The sequence below is a fragment of the Lissotriton vulgaris genome, chromosome 3_1 (assembly GCF_964263255.1).
Source record: "Lissotriton vulgaris chromosome 3_1, aLisVul1.2, whole genome shotgun sequence".
Classification (NCBI taxonomy): domain Eukaryota; kingdom Metazoa; phylum Chordata; class Amphibia; order Caudata; family Salamandridae; genus Lissotriton; species Lissotriton vulgaris.
In genome coordinates, this window is record NC_141689.1 from 73,455,049 (window position 1) to 73,472,057 (window position 17,009).

At 45.9% G+C, this 17,009-nt stretch overlaps 1 protein-coding gene across 1 annotated transcript in view; it reads left to right on the plus strand.

Moving 5' to 3' along the window:
- The window catches only part of EXOC6B (exocyst complex component 6B), a 1,740,488-nt gene that overhangs the window by 787,055 nt on the left and 936,424 nt on the right, over positions 1-17,009 (plus strand). The gene's annotated exons all lie outside the window — the stretch shown is intronic.

The window sequence follows — 17,009 nt, forward strand, 5'->3', positions numbered from 1 at the left end:
ATCCCTGCCCCTTTCTGTTTGCTATTACATCATGTTTAAGTATGCTTTTTACACAATAGAACAACATAGGGTATAAGAAGATGAAGTTGCATTTATGTACAATTTTTATCATTCAAATCACAGTTTATAATCCACTTGTGTGTTTTGACGATGGCGATCATACTAATCCTTCCATAAGCAGTTTAGGAGTTGCCTTACTTAAGACATTGGGAAGTCGAACAATATTGCATCTCCAATGAGCAGCTGTTCTGCAATGAGACTGTTCTCTGCTCAAGGCCATGAGTGAAATGTTGGGCACAGTTTCCTCTCTTGGAGGCTCAATGAAATACATTTTATCAGCTCTTTGGATGGGAGAAATTACATTAAGCAGCATTTTGTGTGACCTCTAAGAAAAAGACGTGCTCTACTACTTCGCTAAATTATTTTTACATGTTAAATATTCTTGCATAATAGTTTATGGAAACCTCTTTGAAGAGCTATGTTAACTGGCACTATATAAGTATTTATATACTCACAGATACCATCATTTTGAATGATGCTAATCAGAGTGTGTGTGTATTTTGAGCCCAGTTTACAAAGGTGCTCAGTTGACCTCATTTACAAATACAAACTCGGGTTTGTGATTCACAAAATGTGAATTAATACTCACCCATGTAAACTTAACAAATGTTGGTGTAAAACTGGGCATGAGGAATTCTGCTCACTGGACTTGCTTGGAGGGTTCCCAGGCACAGGATGTAACTGAATTAGGTGAACCCCAACAAACTTGCAGTTTTGCTGGTATCCACACTCTTAGAGCAAGTACATCCCAACTTTGCATATGACTGTACATTTATTCTATTTAGGTAATAATTTAGTCCCTGTGCAGGATGGAAATGGAGAGGGAATACCCCAAAATTGGAGGTGGTGTTAGTGGAAGTTCTATCACCCCGGGGGTATTATTTTCTCCATGGAAGAATAAAAAGTTAACAAATGCACTTGTGCTTATTAATGTGTGTATAGTGTACACCTGGTACATTTGATGAATGTATAAGTACTTGCGCACGTGAATATTCATGGAAAGCTATGAGAGCTCCAATGAGCTTCAATTTCCTAGGATAATTAATGAATTGTTTGAGAATTTCTAAGAAGTCTAAAGTTTTCTCCAATTGTAAGCCAAAGCCTAAAGGAGTACATCCTGATGGACACTTTTAATTGCTGATTCCTCACCTTAGAATACTGCAGCACACAGTAGCACTGCTTTGAAAAAAACTTCTCCAGGTCCAGTCAGGAGCCTGGTGTGTATTCTTAGGTATTTACCCCGACGTGACAGAGCAGGACAGCATATAAGAACATCCCCTTTGCATTGATGTTAGTTCTTTTCTTTCTGTGTTTTCCGATACAGATCCAGAGCGCCAACCAATTTTATTTGGAAAGTTCTAAATGATTTCACCATTTGAAGTGTCCTTCAAATCAACAGGTTTCAAGCCGTGCTGCGACTGCAGGAAGCAGATGTTGGCCACAGACCTGTACATGGGGTTGTCCTTGGGGTCTGGGATCTGCCTATGACTTGGAGTTGTGCGATAAGAGCCTCCTCCTGCACCTGAAGGTGATCTGAGACTGGGAGTATGTCACAAGTCCCACTTCTAATCCAAGTCACAGACTCAACTCTGGTCTCGATCTTGAGGTTGTACTTGTGGCCGTCCACTAAGCACTTGAAGTCCCCCACTAAGTCCAAGTGTAAGCAAAAGAAAGCGAAGGGGACTTGACCCCTATCCTGCCACTCTGACTGACGCTCGTCACCTCCTCGTTCTGTAGCGTGGCCTCTTTTTGCATGTCTGACTAGCTTCCAAGTTATTATTAAACAACTGTTCACGTTCTACATCCGAGGGCATGGAAAGGGACAGACACTGATGTCAGCGCTCAGGGGTGGTACTTATATGAGGCTCCTCTCCGGTCACTTCTGGGGTGGTGTGGAGTCCATTAATTCATTGATCTGGTTGGCTCTCTTGGCTGACCTGGATTTGTTGTCCACAATCACTGTATTAACTGATGGGATGAGATTATATCTTTTAGGGGCTTCACTTTTTTCTGATGATGCTTTTGGTGCAGTACAATAAAGTGTGTTCCATTCACGGATGCGATCATGGATGGGAAAATACATTTACCCTTCCCAAATGAATATAGAAAGAACCTTCCTTGTTTTTGGAAGGTGATATGCTGGTTAGTAAGAAGCCCTGAGTTACTGACAGTAAGCTGTGGAGCAGTGGTGACCAGTCAACTTGATGCCCTGGTTGTATTAATCTGAAAGAAACAGTTAAATATAGATTCCTTACCTTAGAATTACCCCCAGGCGTCAGGCTGGATCTTGGAAGTTTTTCATCAGCAGTACCCCTGCGCGTCAAAAGGTGGTGTTGGTTGGCTCCGTGTTTGTCGTTCGCGTCATGGTTGCCAGGATGACGTTGCGGTAGCTACTTAGACGCTGCCCTCGCGCGCTGACGTCAGTTCTTTCTTTTTCCTCGCCAGCCATAGCAGATTCAGAGAGAGAGAGGTACCACCAGTCACTTTTTGACTGACTTTTTTGCCGACTTTTGTCGACACTGTTTTTAGGCTTCGACTCCTGGTGCAAGTCAATGATGCCCGGCTTCAAGGCTTGAGGTTCCTCTAACCACCTGATGTCGGTGACTGATCCGCACCGCTTGTGTCTGTTTATCTTGGAACGCGACCACGACCCCAAGACCTGCTCTGACTGCCAGACCATGAATCCAAAGTCTTTGTGGGAGCAGTCCCAACAGCTTCTCGGGGCCCGGCAATCGGCTCCGCGCCGGTTGAGGTCCTGGTTGTGTGGGAGGTCGAGGGACAGGTCGCGGAGCCACCATCATCATTCCTCTTCCAAGTCTTCGCACTCTGGGTCAGGTAAGTCGAAGCACTCGAAGAAGTCGAAGAAGCATCGTCGCTCTTCGACTTCTCCCCGTCCATCAGGCGATGCGACAAGGGATGCGGCTGGTGCCCCTCCCGTGGCTCCTCGTGCGGAGCCTGAAGAGTCGACTCCGGCCTTCCCTCCCTACCTGGGACCCGGAGCAACCCCTGCCCAACTTCGTCAATTTTACGAAGCGATGCATGCCATCTTTGGGCAGCCTGAATCTGCCGGCGTGCCTTCGGGCCCGCATACTTGGCTGGGGGTCCTATGTTGTCTCAATCCAAAACGATTCACTCTAGCTCCCAGAAGGCGGGCACCTATGCCAAATCATAGTGAAAGTATTAGGATGCCGCTTAATTTCCAAAGCTGGTAGATATAACAAAGCAGTATATGTGAGGTACAACCCTTATAGAAAGCATACCTGTTAATTCAAGTGTATGCACATTGGAAGTCGCTGCTTCCGATTCCTTTGGCGTGGACTCCTAAGTCAATTTGCTCACTACGAAGAAAAATACAACAAAAGAAGGGGGAGAGGCCATATAAGTTCGGCTCTTACCGCAATGTTGGAAAACGTTTTGTTGTCAAAGCCCACCCGTTTCTTACCTCGAGTGGTTATTTACTTCCTCGTACCGCCGTAGCAATCAATTCTTGGTCGGGTCTGCTATACAGGAAGTATTGGTGGCAACCCGGAAGATAAGTCGGAACTAATCTCCTGCGGTGTACGCATCTCACGTACATTGCGGACGCACGGGTTGCCGGGACTTGTAGTTTCTCCTACTCATTGCCTATGTGGGTCGCTCCTCGTTAAATTTTTAAGCGGTGTTATCAATGAATATGTTAATTTAAAAACTGGGGTTATATCCGAATAATTGCTTCTGTTTTACAATATAGATGCCGGCTTAATAGAGGTTTAGTATGATGCGTGGCCGGTTTGGCAAATGCGTGTCACCGTAATGTTAGGACACGTTCCAGGTCCACAGTTTACATGATTTCCTCATGGGGGCAAAGACAATTCATTAGGGGTCCGACGGTGTGCCTATTAGGTGGCGATCACAAACATTTGATATCGCCTGGGATTGAATTCAAAGATTGTAATAAACATGAATGCTAATGATGGAAGTAAAAAGCTCGAAGACTCTGTATAGCAAGGTTCGTTAGGAGAATTTTTTTTACGTTAAGGGTGATAACCTCAGCGGACATTCTCCACTGCAAATCGGATTACAGATTGTATAATTGAGATAGTTTATTTAAACCTGACACAGCCGTGTCAAATTTCAGTATAAGCATGGCTTCTTTTTGGGATAGCTGCAACTCGATGTCACCACCTCTGGGATCTCGTTCAACCTTATGGATCACTGTCCACCGGATATCTCCTTCCAGGTGAGAATTTTTTATCCAATGGTTGACCAGGGGTGCCGAGGATACAGAATTTCTTATGCGTGATTTGTGCTGCGTGATGCGTTGGTGTATTTCCTGATTTGTTTTGCCAATGTATAATAACCCGCAGGGGCATGTAATGCCATAGACAACTATGAGTGGGATACGGTGGCTCAAGTGCTGCCTCAGTGACCGGAGGAGGCCCGGGCCGTACTCTCCCGTGCAGTTGCCGAAGGGAGAGACGCAGTTTACCATCCACTGTGAGCTGAATACTGCAAACTCACAAGGCAGAACGATTTCCACGTCTGTACCCTTCCACGCTATGCCTGGTTGAGGTTGACTGGTTTTTCAGGGGATGTCCAATCCACTCTTATGGACATTCCCATTCATGTCCGTCGCCTATTCAGGGACAAGGCAGACAACGAGCTGGAGCGCTTTAAAGACTCTTGGGCCTCTCCACCACCCGCCCTGCACAGTCTGCTTATCGCCCCTTTTATGACTACGGAAGGGGTGCCCTGCCATGTCCCGCCCAGGGCCACAGGCCAGCGCAAGCTGTTCAGCCCCTGTGCGGCCGGGGATGTGGGAACCACCGCTGTGGTTCTGGGGACCAGCGGGCAGGCCAGTCCACCACTGCCCCCTCTGCCCGCAGCCTCCAAACCCTCCTTCCAACCTTCAAGGGCCACCAATCGTCAGGGGCGGCATCCACTGGAGCACCATCACGTCGCAGAGGTGCGTTTTGCAAATCGACCAAAGGGGCTTCTCCCTCCCCATCGAGGCTACCCACTCCCCTTCCAACCTTCCAGGGCCACCAATCGTCAGGGGCGGCAGGATTCGTCATCACCTTCTCCACTGGAGCACCATCACGTTGGACAGGTGGGTTTTGCAAATAGACCAAAGGGGCTACTCCCTCCCCTTCGAGCCTACCGCCACCCCTTCGAGGCTACCCACTCCCCTTCAAGGCTACCCCTCCATCCATGCCACCTCAGTACCATCGCATGTTGGAGGATCATCTGGCCGTTCTCCAACAGGAAGTTTCTGCACTCTTGGCCAAGGATGCCATCAAGCGAGTTCCTGTCCTATAAGTAGGTAGTGGTTGCTATTCCCACTATTTTCTGGTGCTCAAGAAGGACAAAGGCCTGCGTTCTATCTTGGATCTCAGGAACGTGAACCCCTTCTTCTGGAAGGAGAAGTTCAAAATGTTGTTTCTAGCTCAGGTCCTCTCTGCCCTCGACCCTGGAGACTGGATGGTACCGTTGGACTTGCAGGACGCTACCTTTCACATCCTCGTCCTGCCGGCCCACCGGCGTTACCTGATGTTCACGGTAGGCCACGAGCACTTTCAGTTTACCGAGCTCACCTTTGGCCTTACCAGGGCCCCTCGGCCTTTTACGAAAGTGATGGCGGTGGTCGCAGCTCATCTGCGTAGCTCAGGGGTTCCAAACCTAACAAAGAAGCTCCCTCGTGACCAAAGTTATTTGTACATAAGACTTAATCACAGTAACCAAATGTGAGCGCCTAGGCAAATGGAAGAACCCATTAAGAAAATATTACCAACAACCTAAAAGATATACAATTTTTATTTTCATTTCATTTTGTAAAATACTTTTTCATAACTTATACAAATTCATAAATATTATTGCAGATATCAGATTCCAACATGAATAAATCACAAATAGCATAAATGAAAAACACAATACAGATAATCAAATAATAAAGGCCCGGGAAGAGACAACCAAACACATCACATCAACTCAATCAAACTCAACTCACACATATCCAGACACACATTCACATACATAATATATCTGGGGAACACAATTACAGAAGGACAAAGTAACTGGGATGACCAAAGATAGAAACTGCACAATGGCAGGATGTTATAGTGGCCGTGGTCAACGCGTTTCAGTGGCTGCACGCTGGTAAAATGCCACCTTCATCAGGACCTGCCAGATATACAGCCCCAATACCAGGGGGGCAAGAAGTCACTCCAGCCGGGAAAAATAAAATCACACACTCCAACAATGAGTGTAACTACCTTCCTAGTAGGTACCTATATCAATCTTTTGAAAATAAATACAGGGTTTAGCAAAGTCGTCCTCTACTCACTATGAGCATCAGTAACAGCATCTGCGGAGGATAGACCCCGTAGATCCTTCGTAGAGGAATAATTGTACAGAATTCAAAAGCTTCAATTCCTGAATCTCAAACAATTACTTTCTTTGTTTCTGTACGGCGTTCACGACACAGGAACAATCTGGCGAGAAAACAATATCGCACCGCCCAGAGGTGGGCCTCCAAACTTTTGAAGCCTCTATGATCGATCCGTAAGTTCTTCTCCCTCTTTCTTAATCTTCCAAAAATAACAAATTTTCAATATGTAGAAGGCAGCGAACAGTACTGTAGTCAAGCTTGCCTTTAAATCATGATGCAACGTCTCCCAAAATAGCCGCAAACCGCCGTGTTCACATTCACGCGATAACAAGGGGGCTTAGTCTTCCCCCATCTCGATGACTGGCTGTTGAAGGCAGGCTCGCCACAGGCTGTCGACTCCCGCCTCCAGACTATGGCTCGCCACAGGCTGTCGACTCCCGCCTCCAGACTATGGCCGACGTCCTGCATTCGCTGGGGTTCTCCATCAACGTGCCGAAGTCACACCTGACTCCCTCGGAGCGGTTCTGGACACGACGCAGGAAATCCTCCCGAGCAGCGAGTCCGGGATATTCAGGCTATGATTCCGATCTTTCAGCCTATATCCCTAGTTTCGGTCAGGATGACTCTCCGGCTACTGGGCCTGATGGCCTCCTGCATCCTGCTGGTGGACCATGCCAGATGGCATATGCGGGCTCTGCAGTGGGACATGAAGTTCCAGTGGGCACAACATCAGAGGAACCTGTCCGATTGCATCCAGACCTCGAAGCAAATGCAGTGGTGGCTAACGAACCAGGATTGGGTCGATTGCAGATCCCTCTCCCTTCCCCAACCAGAATTCACAGTGGTGACCGATGCCTCACTACTGGGATGGGGTGGCCACATGGGGGAGGCAGAGATCAGAGCCCTCTGGTCTCCGGCGGAGTCCCGGCTCCACATCAACCTTCTGGAGCTTCGAGTGATTTGTCTTGCACCAAAAGCATTCCTTCCCCCTGTCCGGGGAAAAGTTGTGCAGGTGTTCACGGACAATACTAACGGCATGTGGTACTGGACCCTATGTCAAGAGGCTTTCCGCCTCAGGACAAGGCTGGAACATCAGGGCATTTCCCTGGTGGTTTAACACCTGGCTGGTTCCCTGAACGCCAGTGTGGACGGACTCAGCCACAGGTGGATGATGGATTGAATGGTGTCTTCATTCAGAGGTGGTGCAAGGACTCTTTCAACAGTGGGGAGAGCCTTGGTTAGATCTAGTTGCCACGAAGAGCATGCGCAATGTCAGCAATTCTGCGCGTTGGAATTTCCAAGGCGGATCTCTCTAGGCAAAGCTTTTCGTTGCGAGTGGAGTTGCGGTCTTCTATACGCCTTTACGCCTATACCACTTCTGTCCAGAGTGCTGAAGAAGATCAGGCACGACCAGGCCCAAGTCATTCTTGTGGCTCTGGATTGGGCATGAAGAGCCTGGTATCCCGAGCTGCGACACATGGCCATCGATCCTCCGTTCTGACTGACTCTTCGGGAGGATCTTCTGTCAAAGCAGCAGGGGACGGTCCTCCACCGGAACCTGTCCAGCCTCCACCTCTTTACGTGGAGATTGAGTGGCGGCAGTCGACGTCATTTGACCTGCCTTCCGAAGTCTGTGATGCTATCTTGGCAGCCAGGCGTCCCTCCACTAAGATGATACACGCCTGTAGATGGAACACATTTGTGACATGGTGCGCAGCAGGCTGTCCATCCCCTTTCTGCCCCTCTTTCTGAGGTTCTCTTGTTCCTCCTTTCTTTGTCCCAGAAGGGCTCTGCTCTGAACACTCTAAAGGGCTACCTCTCTGCCATCTATGTCATCTCAGCCTTTCTGAGGCTTCCTGATAAGCCTTCTCTTTTCAAGTCCACTGTAGTAATCGCCTCCTTAAGGGCATTAGTCATCTTTTTCATCCTTTTTTCTTCGTAATGCCTCAGTGGGACTTGAAATTGTTTCTTACATACCTTATGTGCGCTCCCTTTGAGCCCCTACATAACTGTCCTCTCAGGCTTCTGACTTTAAAAACTGCCTTTCTGGTGGCCATCACCTTTGCACGCTGAGTGAGTGAGCTCCATGCACTTTCTTCTAAGTCTCCTTTTCTGGCTGTTCATCCAGACAAGGTTGTCCTTTAAACTCGTCCATCCTTCCTTTCCAAAGTGGTTACTTCTTTCCACATTGGACAGACGAGCACTTTGCCCACCTTCTTTACGCATCCTTCCAAAGAGGAAGTGCGGCTCCACCGTCTGCATCTAAAACGTGCACTTTCATTTTATTTGGATTGCACAAAGCAATAAAGGGTGGATGACTAGATCTTTGTTGGCTACGTGGACACCAAAAAAGGTCTGGCAGTGTACAAACGGACCATCTCTGGGTGGGTTGTTTTGTGCATTAAGGCGTGCTATTCTTTGGTGAAGAAGGAGCCTCCAGTGGGGCTGCGCGCCCATTCCATCAGGGCGACGGCAGCTACTACTGCTTTTGGATGAGGAGTTCCCCTCAATGACATCTGTCAGGCAGCTATGTGGGCATCGCTGCACACGTTAAAAAAACACTACTGCCTGGACAGCCAAGTCCGGAGAGACTGCTTCTTTTGCCGTTCTGTTCTCCAGGACTTTCTGGTGTGAACTTGGTTCGCAGACCTACCTCCGGAGTTGGTATTGCTGGGGTATCTATTCTAAGGTAAGGAATCTATTACTAACTGTTTCTTTCAGATGAACAAGTTACTTACCTTCGGTAACGATATATCTGTAAGAAAGATAGGTTAGTTATAGATTCCTTACCGCCCCACCCCTCCTCCCCTTTCTGTTTCTGTGAATGGACTTCTAGGGTTAAGGTATTCCTTTCAGGGTCCTAGTTTTGTGCACCAGTGGTCAGTGTCTTGCATAGCTCTGTCCTTCTGCCGTGGAAAATCGTGTACAGAACTGACGTTAGCGAAGGCGGCGTCTAAGTAGCTACCGCAACATCATCTCGGCGACCACAACGCCAATGACCGATGCGGAGCCGACTGGCGCCACCTTTTGACTCGCTGGTGTACTGCTGACGAAAAACTTCCCGGATCCAGTCTGATACCTGGGGGTAATTCTATGGTAAGGAATCTATAACTAACCTATGTTACTTACAGATATATCGTTACCAAAGGTAAGTATCTTGTTCGACATGAAAATACATGTTCCCACATTCCAATCTCCACAACTCAAAGACTCAATAACTAACTTGTCATGGAAAATATCACCTGCTCATCATTCAGCCCAGATAGGAGTTTTCTCTTCACATTTGCCTCTCTAACACGAACGGATCCTACCTTCACAGACCAACTCAAGGTTAGTTTGTTCTCTGGATCCAGTAGAGCTCAAAACAAACCCGACTCTTTACCAAAATTTGTGAAAGCTTCTTATGGCCTGTGATCCCCACACCTAGACTCAGTCCCCATCAGTTGCCTTCCAACATAATCAGCGCGATCTACCAGTCATCACTCTCATGCTGTGCCCAAGCCCCTTGTTTCGATTGAGCTCATTCTGTTTACTCGTCTGTCTCCACTGGGGGTCTCTCCCTTCTGTGCCCTCCGCCTGCACTTTCAATAAACAGAGAACAATGGTACACCATGAGGCCACAAGGGTCCTACGGTGGCCAAAGCTATCACTATTTAAATGAGCCTTTCCGACTAACGCTCATGTAAATAGTGGTAGCCTAGGCTAACCCAGGGCCCTTGTGGCTTCATGGTGTGCCATTGTTCTCTGTATGAATATAAATATAGATTACCCCTGGCCGGAATACTGGGGTTCCCTTGTTCATGATATTATAACCCCCTGCACTTGCAGCATTCACTTAAATACCCTCCTCTAGCTAAGTGCCCCACCTACTTTTGCTTTATCTTTGTTCTACCTTGGATTTACTGCCAATAATTCTTATTAACGGTGTCCAAAACTCGCAACTCCTTAACAAACAACTATTTGTTTTAATGTGTACCATAATGCAGGTTCATTATTCTTTTGCTCAGTCCCAATGATGATGGGACTGAATATTAAATTCCTCCAGGGACGTGTCTAGTGACTGAGGACAGTGCTCTCCAAGAGATTACTGTCATCTCTTAATGGCTGAGCTTTGCTTGTGAATGCAAGGATGGAGTCTGACGTGTCATTCATTGCACGGGGCCTTCTTTCATCAACAAGCCCCAAACATTTGGTCCTGTTGGGGTCCTACAGGAACAGGATATGTGTGAACCTGAGACAACAGTGGGAAGAGGAACATGTTGAATTGGCTGGTTTCCATTGGAATCTTGCCTGGTGGATAGTTGATTTCCCGAATAAGAGACGATAGAAAATAATATACATATTGTTTTGGTAATGTGTGTTCGTTTTCATGCAAGACCATAACTGTTCTCTTTTGAACAGGTTTGCGTGCACAATCATCACTAAACTCTGGTGACGCGGACAGATCCACGGGGGAGGCTTTTGAAGTCCACTGCTGGCTGCATTATAGTTTAAGAGTGTTTCATGTCCATCTTCAGGCCTAGCCCCCTGCTGTGGTGCAGTGAAACATTTACAATGTTAAAAATAGTTGGAGCCTGCTCGACATCTGGGTATCCAAAGATCCAGAATCGAGGAACTGTTCTGCTTGCTTCTCAAGGGGCGGGCCCCCAGCATTAGACTTAGGAGGTCGCACAGCCTCCTGTGTGTCTGTGTGTCTGTGCTTTCGCAATAAGACCAGCTCCGAGGGCTGCTGAATGCACCAGCAGATCTTCTACACATGCTGGGGGTGAGGAGTTCATGTGTAATTGAACGCCGCTAGCGCAGGCCAAGCTGGACCTTATCAGGAGTTTTTATCCAGAGTTGCAAACATTCTCTTAATTGGACTAAATGGGTTTGCCAAACAAGTAATCTCTGCACATTATTGGAAATTAGACAAGTCAAGCAGACCCAGGGGAGAGAGAGGAGAGAGGGGAGCCCCCCGTCTTCAGACGAATCTTTACTAGGCTTTGTTCTGGTGGCTACTCAGAGGACTGCTTTAATGTAAGACTGTAGCTTTTAACAGCCATTTCTGTTCCTGCGTCAGTAGTTTGACAGCTGAATATAATGCACTATGGAAATGTCAAGATATCCGACTTTGTTTGAGCAAGTAGATCAAATGAGCACTGGCTAGGATTTGCTAACTGCTTCCCTGTTTTTCCATCTAAATGACTGGTTTGATGTCCGTTTGTAAAGGGCCCCGCTCTTGCAGTGAGATGATCAGGATGCTACTCTGACTTGCTATTGGTCTAGTTCTTAAATGTGTTCGTGGCTATCCATGATATTGTCAACAGTAGGACTCAGAATTTCTGTGATCACTGTTTGCGTTCAGAAATGTCTAGCACAATGGGGCAACCTTTATGATTTCCCTTTTGTCATGGTCCCCACTTTAGATTCAGAACGAGTCATTGGTGTGTGGGATAGCTGAGGCTCCATTGCACACCAGTTGTGGCACCTTCCTGATGCCCATGGAAAATGTTGCTATTTCTTCTTTGCTCTTCCCAAGGAGAGATTAGAGTATGGGGAAGTCTCAGAGACCCTTGGTTGCTGGAAGTGCTGCAGAATCGCACTGCAATTGAGGAGAGTCCTAGGAGAGTGGGGTTTGTAGGCAAGAGCTGCAGTCTTCAGGGTGCAATGAGGTAGGTAATCCCTCGACTGGTGGAAGCAGCAGGGATTGCATAGCCTGCAGAGGAGGATCACCACAACAGTGTTGGGGTTCTTTATCCGTGCTATGGAGTTTGCAATTTCGTGGCGAGACGTGTGGGATGGGGCTATGTGTGAAGCAGTAGGTACATCTTCTTGCACTTACCTCTTTTGATTTAGGGAGGGCTTCAAGATAAGACTTCCCTTGGGCTGGGGTAGTGCGATTGAGATACCCCCCAGTGCCTGATCCTTGATTACTTAAGCCTGCTCTTTCCATTCTTTTATTGTTAATAGGCAAAATGTAGATTTACCCCCATTCCATTTTCAGAGCAATACTCTCTTCTCCTACTGTACCTTGGGGCCCACATGTTACTATTCCCAACAAAGCTGGAGAATCTAATCCTGTTTATTGGAGTGGACAGAATGGTTCCTTGGCCCAATTTGGACATGATGTCCATATCCCTGATGCACTGTGGTTAACTATCTGGGATTCGCTCTTTCTTGCAATCCTTCCTCACTGTCCTTGGCTTTATTTAAATACTGACCAGGTATCCATACCTTTCTATCCAGTGTCTTTCTTATTCTTCTTTTGTAGTCCCTCAGAAAGCCCCAGACCCTAGAGTGCTTTCAGATGAGATGCTTGAACATCAGAGGAGCACACAGAGGGGGCTGTTGCTGTGTCCTGCCTCCATTCATCATGTATTCAATTACTCTGAATATGTGTATAGGAGCACAGGCATCTCTGAAATGCTGGTCATGATTGTGTAAATATGCGAAGAGGATATGTGAAGCCTTTTTTGGTCGAGCCTAGAGTCAGCACGCATGCGCTACTCTGCGAGGCATTCTCTGCGAGGCATGCTTTTCTTTTGACATTAAAATGTAGTATCTGGTTTGGTTTAATAAAGTCATGAAATTCTAATTTGAAATCAAAGCTCTCTCTGAAGCACCATCAGGAGGACGTTAAGAAGTTCTTATGAATTAATGAAATTCCTATATTTCTAAACGAGAATCATAGACCGAGGATTCAGATCTTGCTATTTGACCGTTCCAAATACAGTAGGGGGCTCAAAACCTTTGCCAGATCTAATGCAGTATATTTTTTTCTATCTATTGAAAATGACAGAAGTAGAAGCCTCGATTAAATGGGAGACAACCTCCATATCATTTTTGGGAGGTCTTTTAGAGGTTCTTCAGATTTCTGAGTGTATTTGTGTGGTGGATTGGATTAAAGTCTTGCTTTTGTTTTGAAAGACTGTGTGGTACCTGTTATCAGGTGGCGCCAGCCTTTCTGAATGGCTGGCTAATCCATTCCCAAAGTTCATGTTTCTGTCAGTTCAGATAATTAATTGGAGTAGAATGCAACTACAAATTGCCCTAATTTGGTGAACTTTCCTCTGATAGTTTTCAACTTAAGGAACTATTACAGGAAGGGGACACCGGGGGGTAAGTCCTGAAAAAGCAGTGAACGTCTTATGCCGATGTCCTCACAAATTGCTGCTGTACACAGATGTTTGCCAATATAGTGATCTTAACTATTTCTTCAAGGCATATTTGCGCAGCAGCTGGTTTAGTGCTTAATTATTGTTCAAGGAATGTGCCAATTCAAGTTGGCCTATGTAAAGTTCTTAAGTTGGACGAAAAAAATGATCAAGCATGTACGACCTCTTTCCCCTACCAGCAATTAACTCCTTACTTTACTGTTATCTTGGGAGTCATATTGACTATCACCCAGAATTCACACTTTGTGTTATGAGTGCAAGTCTGACTAGGGCTCCTTGAATTTACACTGCCATCAGGTGATTGGATCTCTCTGTGCCAAACCATGATTTTCAGAGTTCGTGGTCAGTGACACGTTGTTTGATTCCACGGATTTAGTTATCCAGTGTATGATCCACACAGCAGATCACCTTCCCATAGCACATGTGATCTTCAACTCTAAGCTATGGAATTAGAGCTTGCTGTTAACTAATGTAAACTTAATAGTTAAGAAATCAGACCATGCTATTGGTGGATCATGTGAGCAGCAGGATTCTTCCTCCATACCTATGCTTTCACATCCTACGGCTTTTCCACCTGGTAGCGACGACGACTGCAGCTTTAAAAATAGAATTGATTCAGAAAAGGGGGTGGTGATGGACAGAGTTTCTGAATTAAGCAGAATACTCCTACCCAGTCAACAGATCAGGGCTTGATCCATCACCGTTTTTTAGCTCACTGCACTATCCCAGCTCAGAACCTGGCTACATGCAAATTAGTCTGTCCCTGTCCCAGTGCATCATGGGAACAGGGCAAACCAAACTACCAAGCCAATTCTTTTTTTTTCTTTTCAAATTGCTTTTTTTTTTCAAATTGCAATTCTTTAACTGGGAAGGAAACAAGCTTCCGGGGACCGGTTTCTGGCATTACAGCCGTCATCGGCCCGGCTTGCTTGAATCCTGATGGTGCAATGAGCAAGGGACTCGCATCTGAGTATACCCTTCCACGCTTATGGTGGACAAAACGATTCAGAAAAGGGGGTGGTGATGGACAGAGTTTCTGAATTAAGCAGAATACTCCTACCCAGTCAACAGATCAGGGCTTGATCCATCACCGTTTTTTAGCTCACTGCACCATCCCAGCTCCGAACCTGGCTACATGCAAATTAGTCTGTCCCTGTCGAGGGTGCTTGGTAGTTTGGTCTGCCCTGTTCCCATGATGCACTGGGCCAGGGACAGACTAATTTGCATATAGCCAGGTTCTGAGCTGGGATGGTGCAGTGAGCTAAATAACGGTGATGGATCAAGCCCTGATCTTTGGACTGGATAAGAGTGGTCTACTTAATTCAGACACTCTGTTCATCACCACCCCCCTTTCTGAATCGTTTTTGACCACTATAGGTGTGGCAGGGTATACTCAGACATGAGTCCCTTGCTCACTGCACCATCAGGATTCAAGCAAGCCGGGCCGACGACGGCTGAAATGGCAGAAACCGGTCCCCGGAAGCTTGTCTCCTTTCTGGTGAAGAATTGGCTTGGTAGTTTGGTCTGCCCTGTTCCCATGATGCACTGGGCCAGGGACAGACTAATTTGCATATAGCCAGGTTCTGAGCTGGGATGGTGCAGTGAGCTAAATAACGGTGATGGATCAAGCCCTGATCTTTGGACTGGGTAAGAGTGGTCTGCTTAATTCAGACACTCTGTTCATCACCACCCCCTTTTCTGAATCGTTAAAATAGAATTGGCCTCTTTCTATTCTAAAACCGCACTAATGGTGGTACCCAAAACAAAATGTGCATACAAAGACTAGATTTGTAAGAGTAAAAGCATGGCGTCTACGATCCCACAGTCGTATAAGCATCTTGTCCTATCTCCATTCCAACTAAGCTTTTCGGACTGCATAGCTGAGGAACATTGAGACATCCCTTTCACTTCCTCCTGCCCAGTCCAGCCCAATGGCCAAGATTAATGATTGCTGTAAGTGAAGCATTTAAGCCATTAAAGTACGTTACCACAAATGGTAAATGCAATAATTGGTTCATTCTGTTGATGGTGATCTTAACTTGATGTAGAAACACAGTGAACGCAGCAGTGCCATAAATGGGTCTCCTCTGTTTTGAACAAACCGGAGCTAGATTATAAAAACATAAGCATGTAATAACACAAACCAATTTTAACCTAGATGTAACATAATGCCATGGTAGCCACAAAGTAACACGGAGATACTTTAGCTACAACATGGGATTTCGTTATCAGCGGCCGATTAGGGGCAGACCCTTGCACATCACTGCTCACTGAAAAATAGCGTGTGCTTTACAGCCCACCTCACTGTTTGGTATGTACTGTTTCTCATTGATTCATTTTCATGTTTTCACTACTATAGTCCAGCTACATTTTCCGTGGCTTAGTATGACAGCCTGCCTTGACTAACCTCCAAATAGTGCCCATCTGCATCTTCGAGATTGCACAAACCTCGAATTAGATCCGTCTGGATCGCCTGCCTATCAGTTCCTTGATATTCTTTTGAGGAATGGGGAATCTCCCCTGGCTACTGATGACTTTAGGGCGGGTGGCCGCTGAAAAAAAATCCTTGTCAATCAATTAATTATGCAACTTGTATTCCTTCTATTGACCAAATATTCGTATATTGCACTGCATTAGATAAACCTGCTGACGTTTAACAAGTGGCACCACTTGTTACAAATAATTTAGCTTTCCTTTATCCTTGAACAAGAGGATAATAAGACCCACATATCTCCTGTCACAAAGTTGGCTGTTATTATTTCTACAAAAAACTATTAACTATCAAGGATAGTAAAGATTTGACCCTTCAGGGTCTATGTTGCACCGAAATCACGCAAAAGGGAGTTATTTATGCTATTGAGGCATGAGTGTGCTCAGACCATAAACAGAAGAGACCCTGCCAGCCAGCCAGCAGAGCTCAACCGAAACAGTGTGGATATGGAACACAAGGAAGTTCGGATGTAATATAATTCCATAAAGCAAAGTAAAACACATCCCCTTCATTTCCTAAAAAAAAAAAAAAAGATATCCAAGATAAAAAGTAATGTCAAATGTATAAGCACAACATAAATGTATGTGCGCTAGTAAAATAATGGCAACTAATACTTACAAAAGCTGATTAAATGTAAGCAGAAAGACACATGTACATTATTCATTGGAAAAAAACAAAGGTTAAAGGGACGATATGGTTAAGTTAAAAATGTCAGTAAGAACATACTGTTTTAAACTAACGAAAACCACTGACGTTTACCAGTTAGTTTTCTCGAGTAACCTAACTCGTGCCCTAAAGTAAATATAACTCATGCCCCAGCCATGCACAGTGTTATCAGTGTCAATTCAGATGTTCCAGTGATGTTTTCAAAGTCGTCATTTTAGATGTTCTCAATGATGCCATAGAACATGTAATAAGTGATGTTATGTCTGAG